At 52.8% G+C, this 18638-nt stretch overlaps 1 long non-coding RNA gene across 5 annotated transcripts; it reads right to left on the bottom strand.

Annotated features, from left to right (window-relative positions):
• Nucleotides 1-3771: 3771 nt before the first annotated feature.
• On the bottom strand, nucleotides 3772-12453 carry LOC123857538 (uncharacterized). Of its 5 annotated transcripts, none has more exons than XR_006793879.3 (5): nucleotides 10233-12453; nucleotides 8108-8293; nucleotides 7414-7568; nucleotides 6542-6710; nucleotides 3772-5945 (listed from the first exon to the last, which is right to left on the bottom strand). It is a non-coding gene; the product is annotated as an uncharacterized LOC123857538 (long non-coding RNA). The 5 variants fall into 5 exon arrangements; XR_010406970.1 differs by having other exon boundaries at nucleotides 10740-12453; XR_010406972.1 differs by having other exon boundaries at nucleotides 12064-12453.
• Nucleotides 12454-18638: the final 6185 nt, after the last annotated feature.

Raw genomic sequence — 18638 nt, 5'->3', positions numbered from 1 at the left:
AAAGGCCTGAACTGGCTCTGGGCAGGGCGGTTACGCAGACTGGGTTCTCTGGTCTGATATTTCACAGTGGGCAGAAGGGACAGAGCCCCAGGCAGTCTTGGGCTGCGTAGGAGAAGGACTGGGTGGGCAAGGTTGTCCGAGAGAGAAGCCTGGCTCCCTCACCACCACTCCCTTGCAGATGGAAAACAGAGACCCAGGGAGGGAAAATGTCTGGCCAAAGGTCACACAGTTTCCAGGTTTTCTAGAACAGCAGCCCCTCAGTCACTCATTCAGTGATTCACTGAATTATTCCACAAGCATTGGCTGAGCAATTGCCATGTGCTAAGTACTGTGCTAGGTACTAAGGGGACATTGATGAATAGTAGATGGCCTTCCTTCCCCAGAGAGAGGCAAGCATGACAACACATTGTGCTAAATGCTGTGATGAAGGGGAGCTCTAGGGTGTGGAGCCAGTCTGGGAGTTCAAGGGTAGTTCCCCAAAGAGGAATAATAGGGCTAAATTGAAAAGTTGAGTAGGAGCCAACCAGGAAGGTGGGGAGGGGGGGCTGAGGGGAGGGGAGACATGCCCGGCAGAGGCAACAGAATGAACAAAGTGCATTGCATCCAGGTCACAAAATTCAGCTCACTGTGCATCCCAATGCACAGGAAGCTCAGTTATTTTGTTTGTTACTAATCTGACTTTCCTCCCAAACCACACCCTGCCTTGGTTAGCAGGAAAATATGACATAATGTCATCTAATGTGGTTTAAAGCTGGGTCTGATCCATTGTAAATGATCTCTTCAGGTAATGCTCAGTCTGTCTTGTGTAAAAATGTTCCATCTTTCAGGTCTCTACTACCTCCACCTGCCTCCCCAGGTGTGTGTGTGTGTAGGGGGCTCTAATGTGTGTGTGTGTGTGTGTGTGTGTATGTGTGTAGGGGGCTCTAATGTGAGCAACCAGGCAGATGCTGGGTTGCCCTGAAGGGCAGATGGAATCCATACCATCTCCCTCTCCAGGGTGATGATGGGGTCCTCACAGGAGGTCTCCAGCCCAGGCCCAGTGGTGGCCCTGGCTGGTCTGGCTGCACCTTGGCTGGTGGTGCTTACAAAACCAGTCTCTCGCTTGTTCCCCATCTGACCTCCTGCCCCGTGGTCTTCCCTAAACCTCTGCTGCCCGGGTCCTTTACCCTCCCAGGACTATTTGCTCACTTGTTCTCAGTTCAGCCTCCAGGTTACTTGGAATGCAGGACAGCCCAGGAAAACAAGCGCTCAGGACTCCCTCTCTTGGACCACAGTGTGAGGCTGCATGCCCCCGTTCCTGCATGGTATTGCAGAGAATGAATGCATCATCCCCTGTTCTTGTATATTTACCTCCAATTTTTCACTATTATGAACAATCCTGTAATACACGTCTTTGAACCTTTTTCTTTGTGCACATATGCAAATGTTTCTCTGAGGTAGATACCGAGAGGTGAGTCACCAGGTCAAATACACCAAGGTATGAGTATTCTAAATTCTGAATTGAGTCTGTGAGTTGGCCTCCAAAAAGTCTACACCAACTTACATTGCCACTCAACATTGGATATCATTGATATTTTTCAAAATTTGTCAAATTTTTGAAATTTTTCCAAAATTTCTTATTTGCCAAATGAATTTCATTTGGCATTGCCCAAGCAATATTCCCCTTTAACTTCCATTTCTCTGAGGAGCTGCAAGGCAGGCATCTTTGCAGGCATAAATCCATTTTATTTCTCTTATGACTTTCCTGTTCCAACACTTTGCCCAGTCTTTTATCAGGTTGCCTATCGTTTCTTGTTGATTTACAGAAGTCCTATTTTCCAGACATTGATCTCTTTCTCTGTGGCAAATATTTCTCTTGATTTGTCATTCGAGTTTTGCCATTATGCTGTCTCCTTTTACAAAAAGTTCCTGAGAGGCGGTCAAATGTAGCAAACCTATCCTTTAGAGCTATCGTCTTTTATTTTATATTTTGTTTTTTCTAAGTTAAAGTATAAAGTTGCTCAGGTATCCCAAATGGTCTCCCACACAAGGGACTTAGTGACTGACCCACAAAGGATTTAATCCAACTTTCCCCACCAGTGAGAGAGCCCTGTGCCCAAGCAGCCACTGCCACCATCACTCCTGTCTGCCACCCGGCATCACCTGCCCCCCATTCCCGATCCAACAGCCAAAGCAGGGCTCTCTGCCAGGCCCCATGTTCCTCCAAGGGGCCACCCCACCATCTCCACTTTAAGCTCAGATAAGGGTGCACGGTGCCCGGGCTCCTTGCCTGGCAGGTCTGCCTGCTTGGCCCAAGGCCATGGGCAGTCCTGGTGGGGCAGGGTACAGCCTCCACCTTCCTGTGGATATGACTTTGGTCCCTTTTTCTCCTCTGGGATCTGGCAGCTTTTCCTTTTCAGCCCACAAAACACTCTAATTACACTCTAGTCACACTCCCTATCCCTGACCACCCTGTTGGCCCCATCCAGGGGTGGCTGCAGTTCCCAGAGCCGGGCAGAAGATGCATGCTCTGGCGTTTGCCTCACTCCCTCCCTTGCAGCCCCTCACAACCTGACAGCCTGAGCCCATGCTGTGCAGCTTTTCAAGGTCCCCTTTCCCACTTCTCATTCCCAGGTAACCGCAGAGCCAGGGATCCAGGTTGTTTCCAGTGTCTGCCTTCTCAAAAATGCTGATCCACTGTCCCTTCCCCCTGAGGACCCCACATTCTTGTAGGACATCTGGGGGCCTTCCCTGCAGCAACATTCTAAAAAAGGCCGCACTTGTGAATTCCAAGGTCATTTTCTGCCTAGAGCTTCTCTCATTAAAGACAATATAACTTCGTTCCTTACAGGACAGTCCTCCTGAGCCCATAGCCCATCTGAATTCTAGGGTGACCACTAAGGTACATATAGACATTCAGAGTAGCACCCATCAGCCGCTGTGCCTGAAATGTCACCATATGTATGTCACAATGTCATTCCCTTGTGTAAAATGCCTTTTCGGGGAGCTTTCTTTAAATGCAAACATATTCCACTCTTTATGCTTCAGTATGAATTAGATTATCATTGGGTCCCCCTGTGACAAGAAAGACTATGACAACCAGACAGCCCAGATTTTCCAGGGACATCCTGATTCTAAATATTAAAATATTTTATTGATATGTGCGTAACCAAAATTTGTACTACCTTTATGTGAGTCTATTTTTTCAATGAAATTATTTATTACGTGTGTGACTACCTATGGTTTAAATTTTGTAAGTTATTCACACTCAACCTTGTCCCAGGCCCTGAGCTAGAGCTAGGGATACAAGCACAAAGACGCTGGACACTGATTCAAGATGAGGCTCATGGCCACAGGAGAGGACAGGTGGGCAACAACTGTATCCTACAGAAGATAAGTGCTGGAACAGAGGTTTGACCCCAGCACTTTGGAGCCAGCGAGGTGGGTAACTAACTGCTTGAGGCAAAGGGGAACGTCCCGAAGGACCTCCGGATGTAGCCATATGGAATAGAGGGCCAAGGGCATTCACACAGATGTAACAGCTGTGCAAAAGCCCGGAGGCCAGAGACAGCATCTTGCTTCTGGGGAACGGCAAAGCCCCTGGTGCTGTTAGGGCCAGAGGACAGGGTGCGTGGAGGAGCGGAGGGAGGCAGCAAGACAGGGGCCAGATCACGAAGCGCCTGGCATTTACCAGGCTAGAAAGGAGCTTGTGGGTTTTATCTTGATCGCCATCAAGAGCCCACAGAGGATTTTATTTCTTTCTTTCGAATATTTTATTGACACACTTACAGAAAGATTCACATATCTTAAGCGTACATGTCGATGAATTTTTACAGGAAGTACACCCATGTAAACGGGCATCCCAAGCAAAATACAGAACATTTTCACTACCCAGAGGTACTCCCAGGCCCCTTCCGGTCATTATGCACTCCCCCCCGCCCCCACCAAGGTTAACCACTTGTCCCGTCTTCCAGCACCATAGGTTCATCTCACCGGGTTTGAACTTGATGAAGGTAGAATCGCACAGTATGAACTCCCTGGTGGCTCTGAGAGTCATTGGAACAGCTGCTATAGCGGTAGCTTGAGCGAAGCGCGTGCGCAGTCTTGGGTCCGGGCGCGTGCGCAGACTCGGGTCCAGGCGCGTGCGGTCACGGGTCCGGGCGCGTGCGCAGTCTCGGTCTGGGCGCTCTGGCATAGCGCTGCGGACCTTCCTGCGCGTGTCTTTTAGAGCCCATATGTACACATTTGGGGGAATATTTCAAAGTGTGGAATCTGGCTCAGCTTTAATATGTGGTGCCAGATAGTTTTCCAGAGTGTTCGTAGGTGAAAAGTTTTGAGCAAAGAAAAGGCAGGATGAGGCAACGCGTCTCGGAAAAGGCGGAGTGTGAGGGGCGCAGGGACATCGCAGGGGAGCTGCCCTGAGGCTGGTGGCTGGTGGGTATGGAGCTGGGCAGATTGCCATCTCGGCCGGAGAGGGAGATCAGGGAGTGGTCAGAGCAGGGAGGACAGAGAACGTGTGCTGTGGAGAAGGACTGGGACCAGAGACAGGCCCTGGACACAGCCATGGTGAGGGAGCCGTGGAGACAGAGAAGTCTTCGCAGGCTACCGAGAAGTCATAGCCTAGGAAAGAGGGAAGAGCCAGCCAGGGGAGGGGGACAAATCATAGGCACTAAGGGGAGGGTCTGAGGAAGAAGGGCAGGTCTAGAGCACCGGAGACACCAAGAGGGCCGCTGATTAGGACCGAACGAGAGGTGTCCACTGAATTTGATGAGAGCGTGCGGGGGACCTGGCAGAGGGCATGGTCAGTGGTGCTGGTGTGCACGCCAGTCTGCACACTGGGCTGCCACACGATGAAGCAGGAGAAATAAGCAACAGGCTTAAAGGGCTCAGCACTGCATCTGGAAGCTTGACATCCGTCCTACTGAACTCATTCCCCCTGGAGGCTGGGTGCCGCCTCCGGCAAGGGGCAGGTGCGGTCTGCTCCTCCCTTTGTCTCCCCTCTTCCCAGCACCCTCCCGAGCTTCAGTAGTTGTCCTCAGGGCCCAGGCTGAGGAGGAGAAGGTGATGGTGCCAAGGGGTTAAGCCTGAAGGGCCAGGCAAATCTCTCAACAGCTCCGTTGTTTATCTGAAGCTTAAAGGTTACTAGAGGGGGTAGAAATGGGAATCACTTCTTGAGATGAGAATGAGAACAAAGCAAAGCAGCCTGGGTCCCTGTCCAGGTCCTCTCCTTCCTGGGGACACCCTGCCCTTTCCCTTCCCCAGGTGCGGCACTCATGCCAACCCCGGGGGACCTCCCTCCCAGCACTAATGATGACAGCCACAGATGAGCACCAAGCCGGGCCCCGGTGCTAAGTGCTTTCCTCACAGCCTCTCTTTCAACTTTCAAGGGGATCTGCTGAAGAGAGTGGAGCGTATCATTACCCCCATTTTACAGGCGAGAAAACTGAGACCAGGGGAAGTAAATTCACCTGCCCAAGAATACCGGCCAGGAGGCTGCAGACACTGACTCCAAAGCCTCTGCGTGCTCTAACCCCCACCCAGTCCATCTCTGCACCCAGGCTCTTTGAATCTCGGAGTCATGTTGACCCCCACTCCATCCTCTGGGAAGGCCCAGACCTACCCCTTTCCTCTCCACTTCCTGAAGTAGGAGTTCTGCTGTGCATTCGGGAACAAAAGGGCCACTGTGATAGGGTGGAGTTTTTTACTGGCTGCATGACCTTGGGCAAGTCATTCGGCCTCTTTTCTTTATAAAAAAGTGGGGTAATAATCTAACCTGCCAGGGTGGTGGTGAAGAGAAACTTGAGTTGTACATGAAGGACCAAGTGCAGATGTCTCAGAGTCAACAGTCCATCGGGTTCTGGTCACTCCTTCCTCTGGTTTCCATGTTTGGACCTCCCTCTTCCCTTTCCTGTCAGAGGCTTGGTCGTTTACATGGACAGCTCCAGTGATGGTCTTTGCTGTGTAATCTGAACAAGGGCTCATGTTTGCTTTGGGTAACCCAGAATATCGCCTTGGACCCTGACATTAACATCCCCCAAAACCTTTCAGCCTGAGGGGTTCCTTGCCTGACACTGACAGACCTTACAAAAAAAAAAAAATAGGGCTGGAGTGTTGGCTCAGAGCCACTGGACCAGCCTACCGAGCAGGTTAACTGCTGGGGTCCTCATTTGAAATGCACACCTTGACTCAAAGGCTGATGGGCCAGTAGCACCTGACGGGTCTTCATCCAGTATTCTCTGACTTTTTAATTCAATGAGGTTCCTCCTGTGGACACATATTCTCACATGCAAGCCCCACTCACACCTATGGTCACAGTCAAGCCCACGGTCACACACACACTCATAGCCAAGAGTATATACTCCGAGGAGTCACCTACTGCCAATTGAGGGGAGGGTGCTGTTGGCAGCCAGCAGGTGGGATGCAGAACTCTGTGACAAGGGAGATGTCATGGTCCTGCCCAAAGGGGTTCTGTGTCAGCACCCCCACTCCAAAAAGGGAGTGATGCTTTCAGGTGGGAGGGGCTTTGATGCTCCTTACAATAGAGTAAGTGGGAGGCACTCACCTTGGAGAGCTGTGACACAAGGCTCAGGTTGGAGAGAGGGATGGCTGCCTCAGCCATGCTCCTGGGTGCAGGGGTGTGACCTCCATGCTTCACTTCTCCTGCTGCTGGACAGAACTCCGGTCAGGTGAAGGTTCTCTCAGATGATTCAGGGCCCTGGGGTGCCAGAGTTCTGGAGGTGGATAGGGTGCATAGTGCTAGGGCAATGGCAAGGAGCCACCCATCCTTGGTCCGCTACATTCTGTGATAGCAACACCCCTGCTGTCCCCTCATTCCTGCTGGCGGCCCTGGTCACCAGCATCCATCCCCACTGGCATCTGTTGAAGGGCACACATTCCCATCTGATCAGACCCATCTTAGATCTGGGCAAAAGGGGCCCCTGCCTGGGCCCTCTGCTCTAGAGGCTCATGCACATCACAAAGACTGAAATACAGGTATAGAGATGCAGATAGTAAGAAATTATTTTGGAAGCCCGTTAACTGACTGAGCAAACAAGAAGACCAGAGATGGAAGTCAGAGACAAATTGTCCCCATCTGTGCTGGGCCAGAGGCCCCAGGGCTGAGGTTACATCACTCTGTGAGCATCATGCCTCCCTGCATCAGACACACTGAAGTGTTAGGAGGTAAGAGTGCATTGGAGAGGCAGAGCCCTCACCCCTCACATATCCAGGTGGGCTCTCAGCTGCCCCCAGCCTGCCCGGACAACCTTGGATCCACATGGCTGGCACCATTAGCCTCACAGCGAGTCTGAGCACCCTCCAAGGGGTTTGGCACAGTAATTAAATCAGGGCCAGGAGGAGGGGGGGAATTGAGTGCAGGAAGTAAAGCAGTAACTGCAAGGTCCAGAAGGAAAACAGAAGCCCAGAGGCACTCACCTGGGACCTCCCTGGTCAGAGCTCTGGGGACAGCACAGCTGGGACACTGTAGCACTGTGGGTCCTGGCAGCCTGTAGGAGGCAGGGAACTGTAGGACAGCTGAGGAGGCAGGTCCAGGGTGGAGGCAGGGATCACTTCAAAGGTACAGAGCTAAGCTGGAGTAGAAGCCAGGTCTTTTGGTAAGAGGACGCTTCCTACCTCCCCACACCCTGCAGGAGCCATGGAAGCTCCAGGCTCGTCATTTGCTCCCACGTGGCCAGGGCTTTGTTTCTTTGTCACAACATAATGCTGTTAATGAGACCAAGGCACTGAGCCTTGTCCCTAGGCTGGGCTCTCCTCCCCTGACGACAGCTCCTATCCCCAAAAGACAGACACAATCTTAAGAATAATTGGTCAAATTCAGCAGATAGGTTTTCTGACGTTGGACTGCTTTCATATCCTCTGACTGTCCCCACCCCAACTCTCCAGACCCACGCCAGGAAGCTGGCAGCCCAGAGCTCATCTCAGGTTGACCTATCAGTGGTTTGTGAGCAATTCAAGGGCAGGATTGGACCCCACCCCTCCATGGGTCTACAGCACCCAGAACAGAGCTTCTCACAGAGGCCTCAAGGGTACCTGATGAATGAATGAATGAATGAATGAATGAATGAATGAATGAACCACGTCTGTTTTGCCTGGAATAATATCCCCATACCAATATGTCCCCGGAGAGGGACATGGCACAGTGCCCGGAGAGACGTGGAGGGTGGATGGATGGATGGTGTGCTGCGCGTCTTCCGTTTGTCCCTCCAGCTCTGCTCACCACATTTCCACATCTGCTCTGTGTCCCAGAGGCTGACCTGAAGGGACTGCATCAACTGGCCGCAGTGCCCTTTGGTTTCTGGTTGGGTCAGTGAAGGGAAGCCCGGCAGGAGATCGAAAGGAAGAGAGAAGAAGGGAAGAAGCTCAGACTGACATATCTCTTGACAAAGGGAACTGCTCCTCTCAGGTCCTCTCTCCCCAGGTTCCATCAATGTCTCCCTCTCCTCATTCCTTCAGGTTCTAGGTAATATCAACCTTGCTCTTCCTAACTCTAGGACACTAGAGTGGTTTCCCTTCAAACCATACCTCCTCATCTTAATAAATAGTCCCTTTATTAAGCCCACCTTTTTAAAAAAAAAATATTTTATTTATTTATTTTGACAGAGAGAGAGGGAACACAAGCAGGAGGAGTGGGAGAGGGAGAAGCAGGCTTCCCGCTGAGCAGAGAGCCTGACGTGGGGCTTGATCTCAGGACCCTGGGACCATGACCTGAGCCAAAGGCAGACTATTAATGACTGAGCCACCCAGGCGCCCCTATTAAGCCCAACTTGAACTCTCTACTTTAAGTGTAAATCTGTTTTCTACTGGGATTCTGTCTGATAAATGGGTAACTGGTTGGATGGATGGATGGATGGATGGATGGATGAATGGATGGATGGATGGATGGATGGGTGGATGGAGAGATGGGTGGATAAAACTAGCATAATGGAGTAGTTAAGAGCCCAAGTCTTATAGCCTGGATTTGTATACTAGCTTTACTACTTACTAGATGTGTGAACTTGAACAAGTTATATAATGTCTCTAAGATTTTGTTTTCTCAGCTGTAATATGGGAATAAAAATAGTGACTTACAGAACTGCCATGAGGATCAAATGTGATAATAAATGCAAAGAATTAAGCATCTTGCTTGGCACACCGTAAGTGCCCAGTAAATGGTCACCACTGCTGCTCTGGTTGGCCAGTCAGATGGTAAGATGAAGGCCCACACTGCCTCCCTCAACTTGACCCACGTGAAGTTCATGAATGAGGTCAACACAGGTGGTGCAAAACATCTGTGAGTTCTTTCCTGGGGTTGGGGGGGAAAGACTTCCCTCCCTCCCCCAAGCCTGGCTGTGGAAAGCACTGGTGTTGTTCTCGCTCTTCTCCCAGAGCTGGGTGGGTGGTTATTTGAGGTGGGCAGACAGACAGCTCTGTCTGTCTCCTGCTCGGCGTTCCCATGGTCTTGCTCCGCTTTCTCTGGCGTGGGAGTGGGGGGCATGGCTGACTACTGGGTGACCTCAATGACTGTAGCAGTTCAGCTCTAGACACAGCAGCCCCTTAGCAAGCTTCCCACCCCCTACCTTTCAGGAGGCCCAGTAAAGTTCAAGAGCCACAAGCCTTTGTGGTGAGGGGCATCTCAGGCTATGAGCCCCCCAGCAAGACTGAGAGGAGTCCCCAGAATCTCCCTCTTTAGAAGCCTAAAATCTTTAGAAGAAGGGAGGAATGGCCCTGTCACCAGGCGGGCAGCCTTCTACTCCACAAGGAGCAGCCCTGAACTCCCTGCCCCTCCCGTGGTACCTGCAAGCCGCCCACCCCCAGCGCAGCCACACTCGCTCCCTCCGGCCCCCACGGTCAGTGAAAGTTCACAGAGGTCCCCTCAGTAAAGGGCCACCCCAGGCACTGGGGGTCCAAATGAGGCAGACGAGGTCCCAGCCTTCCAAACGCATGACACACATCCAGAGATGGTCACAGTGGGAAATGGATGAACTCAAACCCACATTTTTCAGATGTGGACCGTGAGTCCCAGAGAGGGGAGAGACCTGCCCAAGGCCACCTACCACTTTGGGGCAGAGCCTGTTCCAACCCAGTTTTCCAACTACCAGGCCAGTGTCTTTCCATCGCCTGAGTCAGCGAGAGTTTCAGGAAAGGAGACAAAGTGGGTCATGGCTTGGGGCCAGGGAATTGAGGGGCTTTGGAAAGTGACCTGAGTTCAAAGCCTGGCCCCACGGCTGGCTTGCTGGGAGATGTTGGCAAGTCACCTGATCTCTCTTGGCCTCAATTTCCTCAGCTTTGAAATCAGAGAGTTTCCTCCTGCAAGAATATATAGAGAGAATCTCCGGCTTTGTGCCTGAATAAAATGTGTTAGGTTGAATGTAAGAAACTGTCAGATTTTCAAATGATGGTTTCACTCATAATTATCATTTTTATTGGTCTTAGTGTAATTATTATCAACTGTGTGCTCTTGCACATATGCCTTTCTCTCTCGGTCTCCTCCTCCAAAAAAAGGAAGCTGATAAGCAAAGCACATTGCATAAGCCCTGGAACATAGTAGGTGCTCCCTGGAGCTTGGTCTCCTCGACGTCTTCCCCTCCTCATGCAGTCACGTCCTCTGTGGGAGGTCACAGGGGAACCTATCCTCCCTGCTGAGTACCACGGCCCCGTGAGGATGAGGATGAGATCGTGACTGAGAGAGGGGGGAAGAGTAAGGAGCTGGCTTCTAAAATCATTTTCACGGGGAAATGGGAAAAGTTAAAAGAAAAACTTACCAGGTCATGTTTTCAAACACCTGACACCGTGCAACCCTATGAAGCCGTGCCTGGGACTTCAGGCGTCAGGAACAGGAGACCAGAGCACTGCGGGTAGAAACTCCCTCCTCCACTCCCCGCCTCCTCCCTGAGCAGGATTTAGCAAGACAGTTCAGTGTGTTCTGGGTCATAGCTGAGCAAATTGCCAGAATGTCCTTTGGGCAGCTGGAGGCCACCTGGAGCCATAGCAGAACTGAAGATTCCAGATCTGGGAAGGCCCCTCGTCTCTGAGTTCAGCCTCCTGCCTCTAAATGGGTGGCTGTCAGACCCTGAGGGCAGAGGCTGCCCCCCAAGGATAGAGACGCCACCCCAACTCTCATCCCCTGTAGGGCTTTCCCTCATGCCAGCCAGGAAGCCTCCCTTTTGTCCAGCCTCAGCCCTTCCTCCCTTGACCCATCAATCAATAGCCCTCGGTCGCATCTCCATGTGCTGGCCCAGGGGACGCAGGGACCACCAGAGCATCCCTCCCCTGTCCACTCCCCAGTCTGCGTCACTGGGTCAAGCACACAACTTCTCTACCAGCCTGGACACAGGCTAAGGCTAGACCCAGGTGAGGCAGGACCCAAGTGACACGGAGCATGTGGCAAGCACTCCCTAAACAGTTGCTCAGTGTTAAATGAATGGATGAACAAATGAGTGAACAGCCAGGCTCTACAGAAGCATTTTCAGGAACCAGGCTCACTGCTTCCCAGGTAGCCCATTTCCCTGAAGGAAACAGGCTCGAAGTGGTAGGCCCGAGCCAAGGCAGGCATGGCCGGCCACCCAGGTCTCCTTCCGCCCCCGGGGAGGCGCTATCCACTGGAGAGGCCACAAACCTTCCCACACATGCCTGGGCTTCAAACCAGGAGCTGGGGGATCCCCAGGTCTGGAAAATCCCCCGTGCCTGGTGCTAGATTTTCCCATCCCACCCCACCTCCCCCACAGGCCTGGACATTCTCAGCACCATTTCTTGGAAGGAACTACTGGCTTATGATGAGAAGTTCTGGAATTCACTACAGGAAGTGGCCATCTGAACAATGGGAAGAGAGCCCTGACTCAGAGCCAAGAGCTTCAGGCTCTGATGCCCACTCCAGCAACTACAGATGTAGGATGCGGGATCCGATGGACCTGGGTTCAACTCCAGCCCTCCCGCTTAGGAGCTGTCCGATTCCTGGCAAGCCATTCCCCTCACTGAGCCCTGGTTTCCTCTTTTTAAGAAGGGATTATAGTATCTGCCTCAGCAGATTCCTCTGAGGATCATGTGAGGAACCAGATATTCAGCTGGCATGCAAAGATTCTAACTTACTGCTTGGTAAGTCGCTGGTGCTCAGAGCCCCCTGAGTGCCCCTTCCATCCAACACATCACCACGCCCAGCACGATTCAGCAATGGAAGGGTTAACTTCTAGCTCCATAGAGGATCTCCGGTGACCCTTCTGATCAGTTGGTGCCCATATTAAACTAAGGGGTATGAGAAAATGCTTTATAAACTGCCGGGTGCTGGCTATCCCCTAGATCCACACCTTCCTCCCAGATCCGTCTCCTGATCGTGGATAGTCCGCCCTGCCTCCTGGACCCCCATCTGGATGGCCCGTGGGCATGGCATGCTCTCCACTCCCAGACTAAACTGGGTCCCGTTAAACCCAGTGCAGAGATTGGCCTCACCTCTGCCCAGCTGCTCTGCATCGCTTCCGTACCCAGTCTGTCCCTGTCTGATGATTCTGTATTCCCTAAGTCTCCCAGATCCATCCCTCCTTCCTGCCCCACCCACCTCCTGCCCTCCTCAGTCCTCTGCTGAATCAGAACAGCCTCCTCACTGGCCTCTGCAAGTGGACCGCACCCCTCCCCCGACATTTCATTCTCACGCATTGACATCCCTCAGTGATGGCTGTCACAGGTCGGGTTCCTGGGGAAGGAGATTCTGGCATGAATATGGGCTGACAGGAGGCTTATTGGGGATTGAGCTCAAGATCCAACACTGTGGGGGAATGACCTAAGCAGGACTGGGCAGAGGGACAAGTTGGGCTGTGAGGCAGACCCCACCTAGGCCTCAGCCACCCTCTCAGGGAGCTCTGCAGTTGGAATGAATTTTCACAGTTGGGCCAAATTGAGGCATGGGCTCTGAGCAGTAGACCCCCCTATGGACCAGTCAGTAGATACGGGCCGGTCGCAGGAAGGGGAGTGCCATTAGATGAGGAGGGTCCCTTCTGCCTAAGGCAATGGCAGGGAGGAGAGTCTCAGCCCGCAAGCTGTCAGCCATCAGTGGGATGGTGGCTCCAGTCTGAGGGGGGAGGCGTGGGCATCTGAGCAGTGTACTCGGTGCCCACTGAAGGTGCTCTGGGTAGAGTAGATCTTCAGGAATGCTTGTTGCATGATGAAAAGAATAACCCTCCATTGCCTTCAAGATGAATTTTGAATGTCTTAATCGGCACACAAGGCCCCTCCTGATCTGCCCCAGACAACCCCTCCACTGGGCTCTCATCTCCCCCCTCCCCGCTCACTCTCCACTCTCTTCCCATATTGTGCTTCTCGCAGTTTCCCAAGCCCCACATGCCATTTCACACCTCTGCTTTCACACACGTTACTTCATCTGCCTGCAATGCCTTTAAATGGAAGAAGAAATCCTCCTCTCCTCTTCCAGCCCCTCCCTGCTCCTCTAGTGAGACTCTAGCCAAGCTCTACCTCCCCCCCGGGAAAACTTCTACTCATTCCTCCGCACATGCTGCTCCCACCATGTCCAAGGGCGCTGAGATCCTCATCCAGGCCCAGATCCAGGGCCCTCGGCAGCCCAAGACGCGCTGTGGAGCCGGAGTAGGAGAGTCTTAGGAAGGGCAGGCAGAGAGAAGAAACAGAAAGTGAAGAGCCCAGGGGCGTGAGTGGGGTAGGGCTTCACGGTGTCTCATACTGTCCAACATGACTGTCCTTGTCATCCTTCTCCCCCCACCGCCATCACCACCATCAGCATGGTGTCGGCAAGACCACACTGTTGAGGGCTTACTACATCCCGGGCCCTAGGCCAAGGCTTTGGCAGGCACACTCGCTTTAACCCGGGTTTATACTCACTATTAATAACCCCCAACAGTAGGTACTATTATTAAGTTCAGGAAGGTTAACAGCTCTGTCCAAGGTCAAACAGCTGGTTAATGGTCTGTCTGGCCCAAGGACTATTCACCTCACCAGCAGGCAGCTGGCCACACTGATCTCATCCCTTCCTGCCCCTCCCGTCCCCATCCCCGTCCCTGTCCCCGTCACTGTCTGCGGGAACTTTTTTCCTAAATGAAAGGACAGCCCGCTGAGATGTAGGGTGGGCCCAGCTGCAGCTCCAAGAGACTGGGGAGGGGTCTTGGGAGACGGTGGGGGAGCACGCTCAGAATCACATCTGCCCTTCTAGGTCAGACCAAGATGGGGTTTGATTCAGCTCCGGCCGTGAGTGCTGCTTGGAGACCCGGTCCCCTCCTCTTGTCTGTAAAAAACGGCATCTGAAGCCCTGAGGGAAAGAGCCCCATTGAGGGTCACACTGTGTGTCAGGGGCCAGCCAGTTTACAGCCTGGACTCCGGGCTCGCAGACCGGGCCACCTTCAAGGGGGAATTTGACGAGGGGCGCCTGGGTGGCTCAGTTGTTAAGCATCTGCCTTCAGCTCAGGTCATGATCCTGGGGTCCTGGGATTGAGCCCGCATCGGGCTCCCTGCTCAGCGGGGAGTCTGCTTCTCCCTCTCCCTCTGCTTGCAGCTCTGTCTACTTGTGCTCTCCTCTGTCAAATAAATAAATAAAATCTTTACAAAGGCAGGGGGAGGAGAATTTGAGGGTACAGGGAAGAACCCCTCCTCACCCACACAAAGGCCCACCTCCCCAGGCTGCAGAGATGCCTGGAATCCCTCTAGGGTGATGAGCCTCCTGACCCTTGACTCAGGCCCAAAGTCTCCACCCCAGCTGGAAGCCACCCGCCCAGCTCCCTCGACTCCGGGTATACACAAGCAGCCAGACTTTGGGGGTGAGGAAACCCCAAATGTGGTCGTGACAGGGACAGATGGACAAATAAGAGGCAACACAACCTAGTGAGAGGATTTAACCAAACTGGTTTTAATCAGGCTCCAAGTGTGACTGATCATGTGAACTCTGGGAGGATATCTGATTGCTGTGGACCTCAGTTTTCTCATCTACAAAATGGGAATGAGACTTCCTTTCGGCAAGGTTGTTATGGGGATTCGACAAGACAGATATTGAAAACATTTGATGAGGCAACAGGCCTGGTGCCCAGAAGGAGATGTAGGTAGGTGGCAGTTGGATTATAACTGAATCTGGGGTCAGCCAGAGCCAGTAGATTTGTCCACATTTCTCCAGTCCTGGCTGGACAACACAGACAACACGGAAACTTCTTGGCCTGACACCTAGGACTCCTACCCTGCCTCTTCACTTCTGCTCCCTCATGCCTTGCTCCAGCAGTTCCAGAATTCTCTGTCATATCATTAGATTTTACTGAAAGTACATGTTTGCTTTCTGGTCTGTCTCCCCAACTTGGCAATGATCCCCTAGAGGACCAAGACTGTTTCTGGCTCTTCTGTGTCCCTGGAAGCCAGCACAAGAGCTTGCCAGGGTGCCCAATGCCCGGGGTCCATTGAAGTGGAGTTTTGTAGCCTCAGAAGACAGACTGACCCCAGTGGTTGGGGGATGGAGGAAGGCAGATACCATGTGAGGATGGCCTTTCTGCTAGAACTCTCCAAAGGCAGAAGGGAGTTGCAGATGTGGTGAGTTTCCTGGGAGCATTCAAGCAGAACCTGGGTGGATATTTGGCAGTGGTGTGATCACCAAGGACCAACTGGATCCATAGAATCTCTGAGCCTGGGGAGAAGGTCTGAGTTGGAAAGCCAGTCAGAGGCCCTCAAGCCCAAACTCCTCAAAAGACAGATGGGGAGACTGAGGCCCCTAGATACCCAAGGTGAGCCAATGCTACATCCAGGCAGAGGAGCAGGTCTCCTGGCTCTGCAGAGAGAGGGTGGGTACGGTTACACCCATTTTACAAAAGAGGAGAGTGAGGCCCAGAAGGGGGCAGAAATTTGCGGAAGTCACCAAGAGAGTGTGTGATAGACTGCATCCATCTCTCTGGCTTCAGGGCTCTGCCATGGCTGTCTGGGCTGAAAGGTTTTTGGCCAGAGGAGAAGGAGCCAGAAGGCTGATCCCCACCCTTAGCAAGGCTGGAATAAGTCATATTTCCTGGGCCATGGGGCAATGTCTTCTGGCTAGAAAAGCTACCACATACTCCCGGTCCAGCTCCATTGGTTCAAACACCAAAACTCCAGGAGGGGAGACCTGCAAGGCACTCATTACCTGTCCACAGAGAGTCTGAGGAGGAAACGGGCTCAGAATGGAGAGTGGCTGTTCTGGGAGCTCACCACAACAGGAGCCTGGCCAGATGGGCCTTGACCCCAAGCCCGGTCTCTCTCAGGAGAGAGACAGAGACAGACACCATTACAGAGGGGAGATTATGCTGACCTGGGAAAGTCAGACAGGAGGGGGGCAGGCCTGCCTCTCAACAGGTGGGAGGCCTTTGAGAGCTGGGAGAGGAAACAGCTCAGATGTGCACATCCCTCAGCTGGGCTCCCATTAGACCCCCTGCTGTCCCCTCAGGAACCCCCTGCCCCCGCCAGCACCCATCCTCCCAGTTGTGGCATTCATTGGCCCTATCCTGTCTCTACAGCATCAAACAACCCTAACTCGACATGGTCTCTCATGACTCCGTGCTTTCCACATGCTGTTCCCCGCCTGGAAAACTGTTCCCTCCCTTGTCCCTCTAAGTCTCACTCATCTTTTACTCCTTCAGCTGAGGCTTCCCTGAGAGGCTTCCCTGGCCCTCCAACCCGGCCCCTCCTGACGTGGATCAGATGCCACCTGCTCTAGCTTCCCCCAGCCCACGTGGCTCCTTCCCTCTGTCACAGCACAGGTCACACCATGGTCACTGTTTGTGTCTGCCACCCCCAAAAGACTGGAACAGAAGCCTCTAGAAAACAGGGTTGGGCTCTGATTTAGGCAACATCGTCAGATGCAGCAAAGAGCTGACCACAAAGGATCAACTCATTCATTCATTCCACAAATAATGACCAAACTCTGGCCATGTGCCAGGAACGGTTCCATGTGCCGAAGACAGAACAGGAACAAAACAGACAAAATTCCTGCTGCAGGATCATCACTGTAGGGGAGAGTGGTGGTAGGAGGTAAACAGTAGTGAAAATGTAATAGTCCAAGCAAGTTTGGATGGTGACAGGCTCTGTGAAGAAGGTAACACCGTGCTTCTCGAACCAGGAACTGCAGAGAGGACGGTGGGTACCAGCACAGTGGCCGGAGGGAGGTAAATTCCAGACCCGCTCACCTGTAGGTCCGTCTGTTGCATTTTCTCTCACGGGCTGCCAGGCGCTGGGGGAAGCAGGCATGTAGGAAGGAAGGCTTGGGGGCCCCTTGGAAGTGCCAGACGTCTCTCCCACCCACAGACACACTTCCTGGCTCTCCAGGAATTTGATTCAGCAACAGTTACTGAGCAGTTAGTTATGAAACAGTCACAATGGCTGCCATTTATTGCGGGCCTGGAGAGTTCCAGGGGCAGAGATGGCCTCCCTCTCTCCTGGAGCCCCTCAACAGCTAGTCCCTGACTTGTCCAGGGTCACACAGCTGATTTGTCCAGGGTCACACAGCTAGTCCCTGACCCGGCTGGGATTTGGGCTTCGATCTGGTGACACCAGGCTCCATGTACTTCCCACCACAGCCCACAGCCCCCCAAGCAAGGGGTCCCCCTGATGGAAAGAGCCAGGGCCTGAGTCTGGATTCCAAGGTCCTAGTCTCAGCATGGGGTTGCTGAGTTAGGAGGAGCCTCTTAACTCCTTTGGGCCTCAGTTTCTCTTCATGTCAACAGGAGCCCATTAGCCCAGCTCACCTGAGAGTCTTGCTATGAGTATCAGATGAGCTTCATTGTGCCAGTATTTTAGGAAATACCACCACAACGCAACAGTCAACCCCTCCTCCCCGAGGGCCCCCTGAGCCACCCTCCCTATCCTTCCAACCCGGCCCTGGTGTTGGGGCCTAAGCCAAGCTAGCCACCAACTCACAGCAGGTTTGCTGCTGAGCTTAGGCAGAGGCAAAAGCCTCGGGGAACCCTGATGACCTCACAGCCTGTCAGACAGAAAGCCAGTGTCAAAGCCAAGGGCGGTGCTGAGAGTAGGACTGCCAATCTGGGGAAAGATGAGTGCCAGGTCAAGGGTCAGGGGTCCTGCAGGTTCATGCTGAGGCATGATGACTCAGTAACATCCCAATTCCACCCCCCGCCGCCCCGCCGAGAGAGCCAGCTGCTGTCCCCATGCTAAGGGGGGCGCGCAACACCGGCATTTGCTAAGGACCTACTATGTGCTGGTGCTTTCTCAGGCATTACCTCATTTAATCTACTTCGAAGCACAGAAAGGTTAAGGGGCTAGGCTCCATGATGCATAAGGCGAATATTAGTTTACTAAGGGCTGCCATAACCAAGCCCATTATAAGCTTCAGCTAAGTCATTAACTTTTCTTATTTACTGGAGCCACTCCCGCAGGTGCCAGGAGCACAAAAACTAACCTCAAGTCCCAGTGCTGCCTCTTCTTCACTGTGTGACCTTGGACAACTGCTTCCTGTCTCTGAGCCTCCGTCTGTAACATGAGGGCACGAGCCCCCCTCCCAGGGTCATTGTGTTGTGAGATCCAGGTGGCCACAGCATGAACCCTGAGAAATACTCTACACGTGTTTAATTCCTATGACTGCCACCAGAAAATTAAAATGAAAGCACGCTCACAGACAAGTATCCTTTTTTCCTCTGTGGCATGGGGCCTGCCCTGCAGCTCTAAATAGTAGGGCTCGGAGCTGGCTG

This window comes from Mirounga angustirostris, unplaced genomic scaffold (genome assembly GCF_029215605.1).
Source record: "Mirounga angustirostris isolate CCGP_5_RB_7025 unplaced genomic scaffold, mMirAng1.0.hap1 SCAF_13, whole genome shotgun sequence".
Taxonomy (NCBI): Eukaryota; Metazoa; Chordata; class Mammalia; order Carnivora; family Phocidae; genus Mirounga; species Mirounga angustirostris.
The sequence above is the reverse complement of the archived record's forward strand: the minus strand, read 5'-3'. Positions and strand labels throughout refer to the sequence as shown.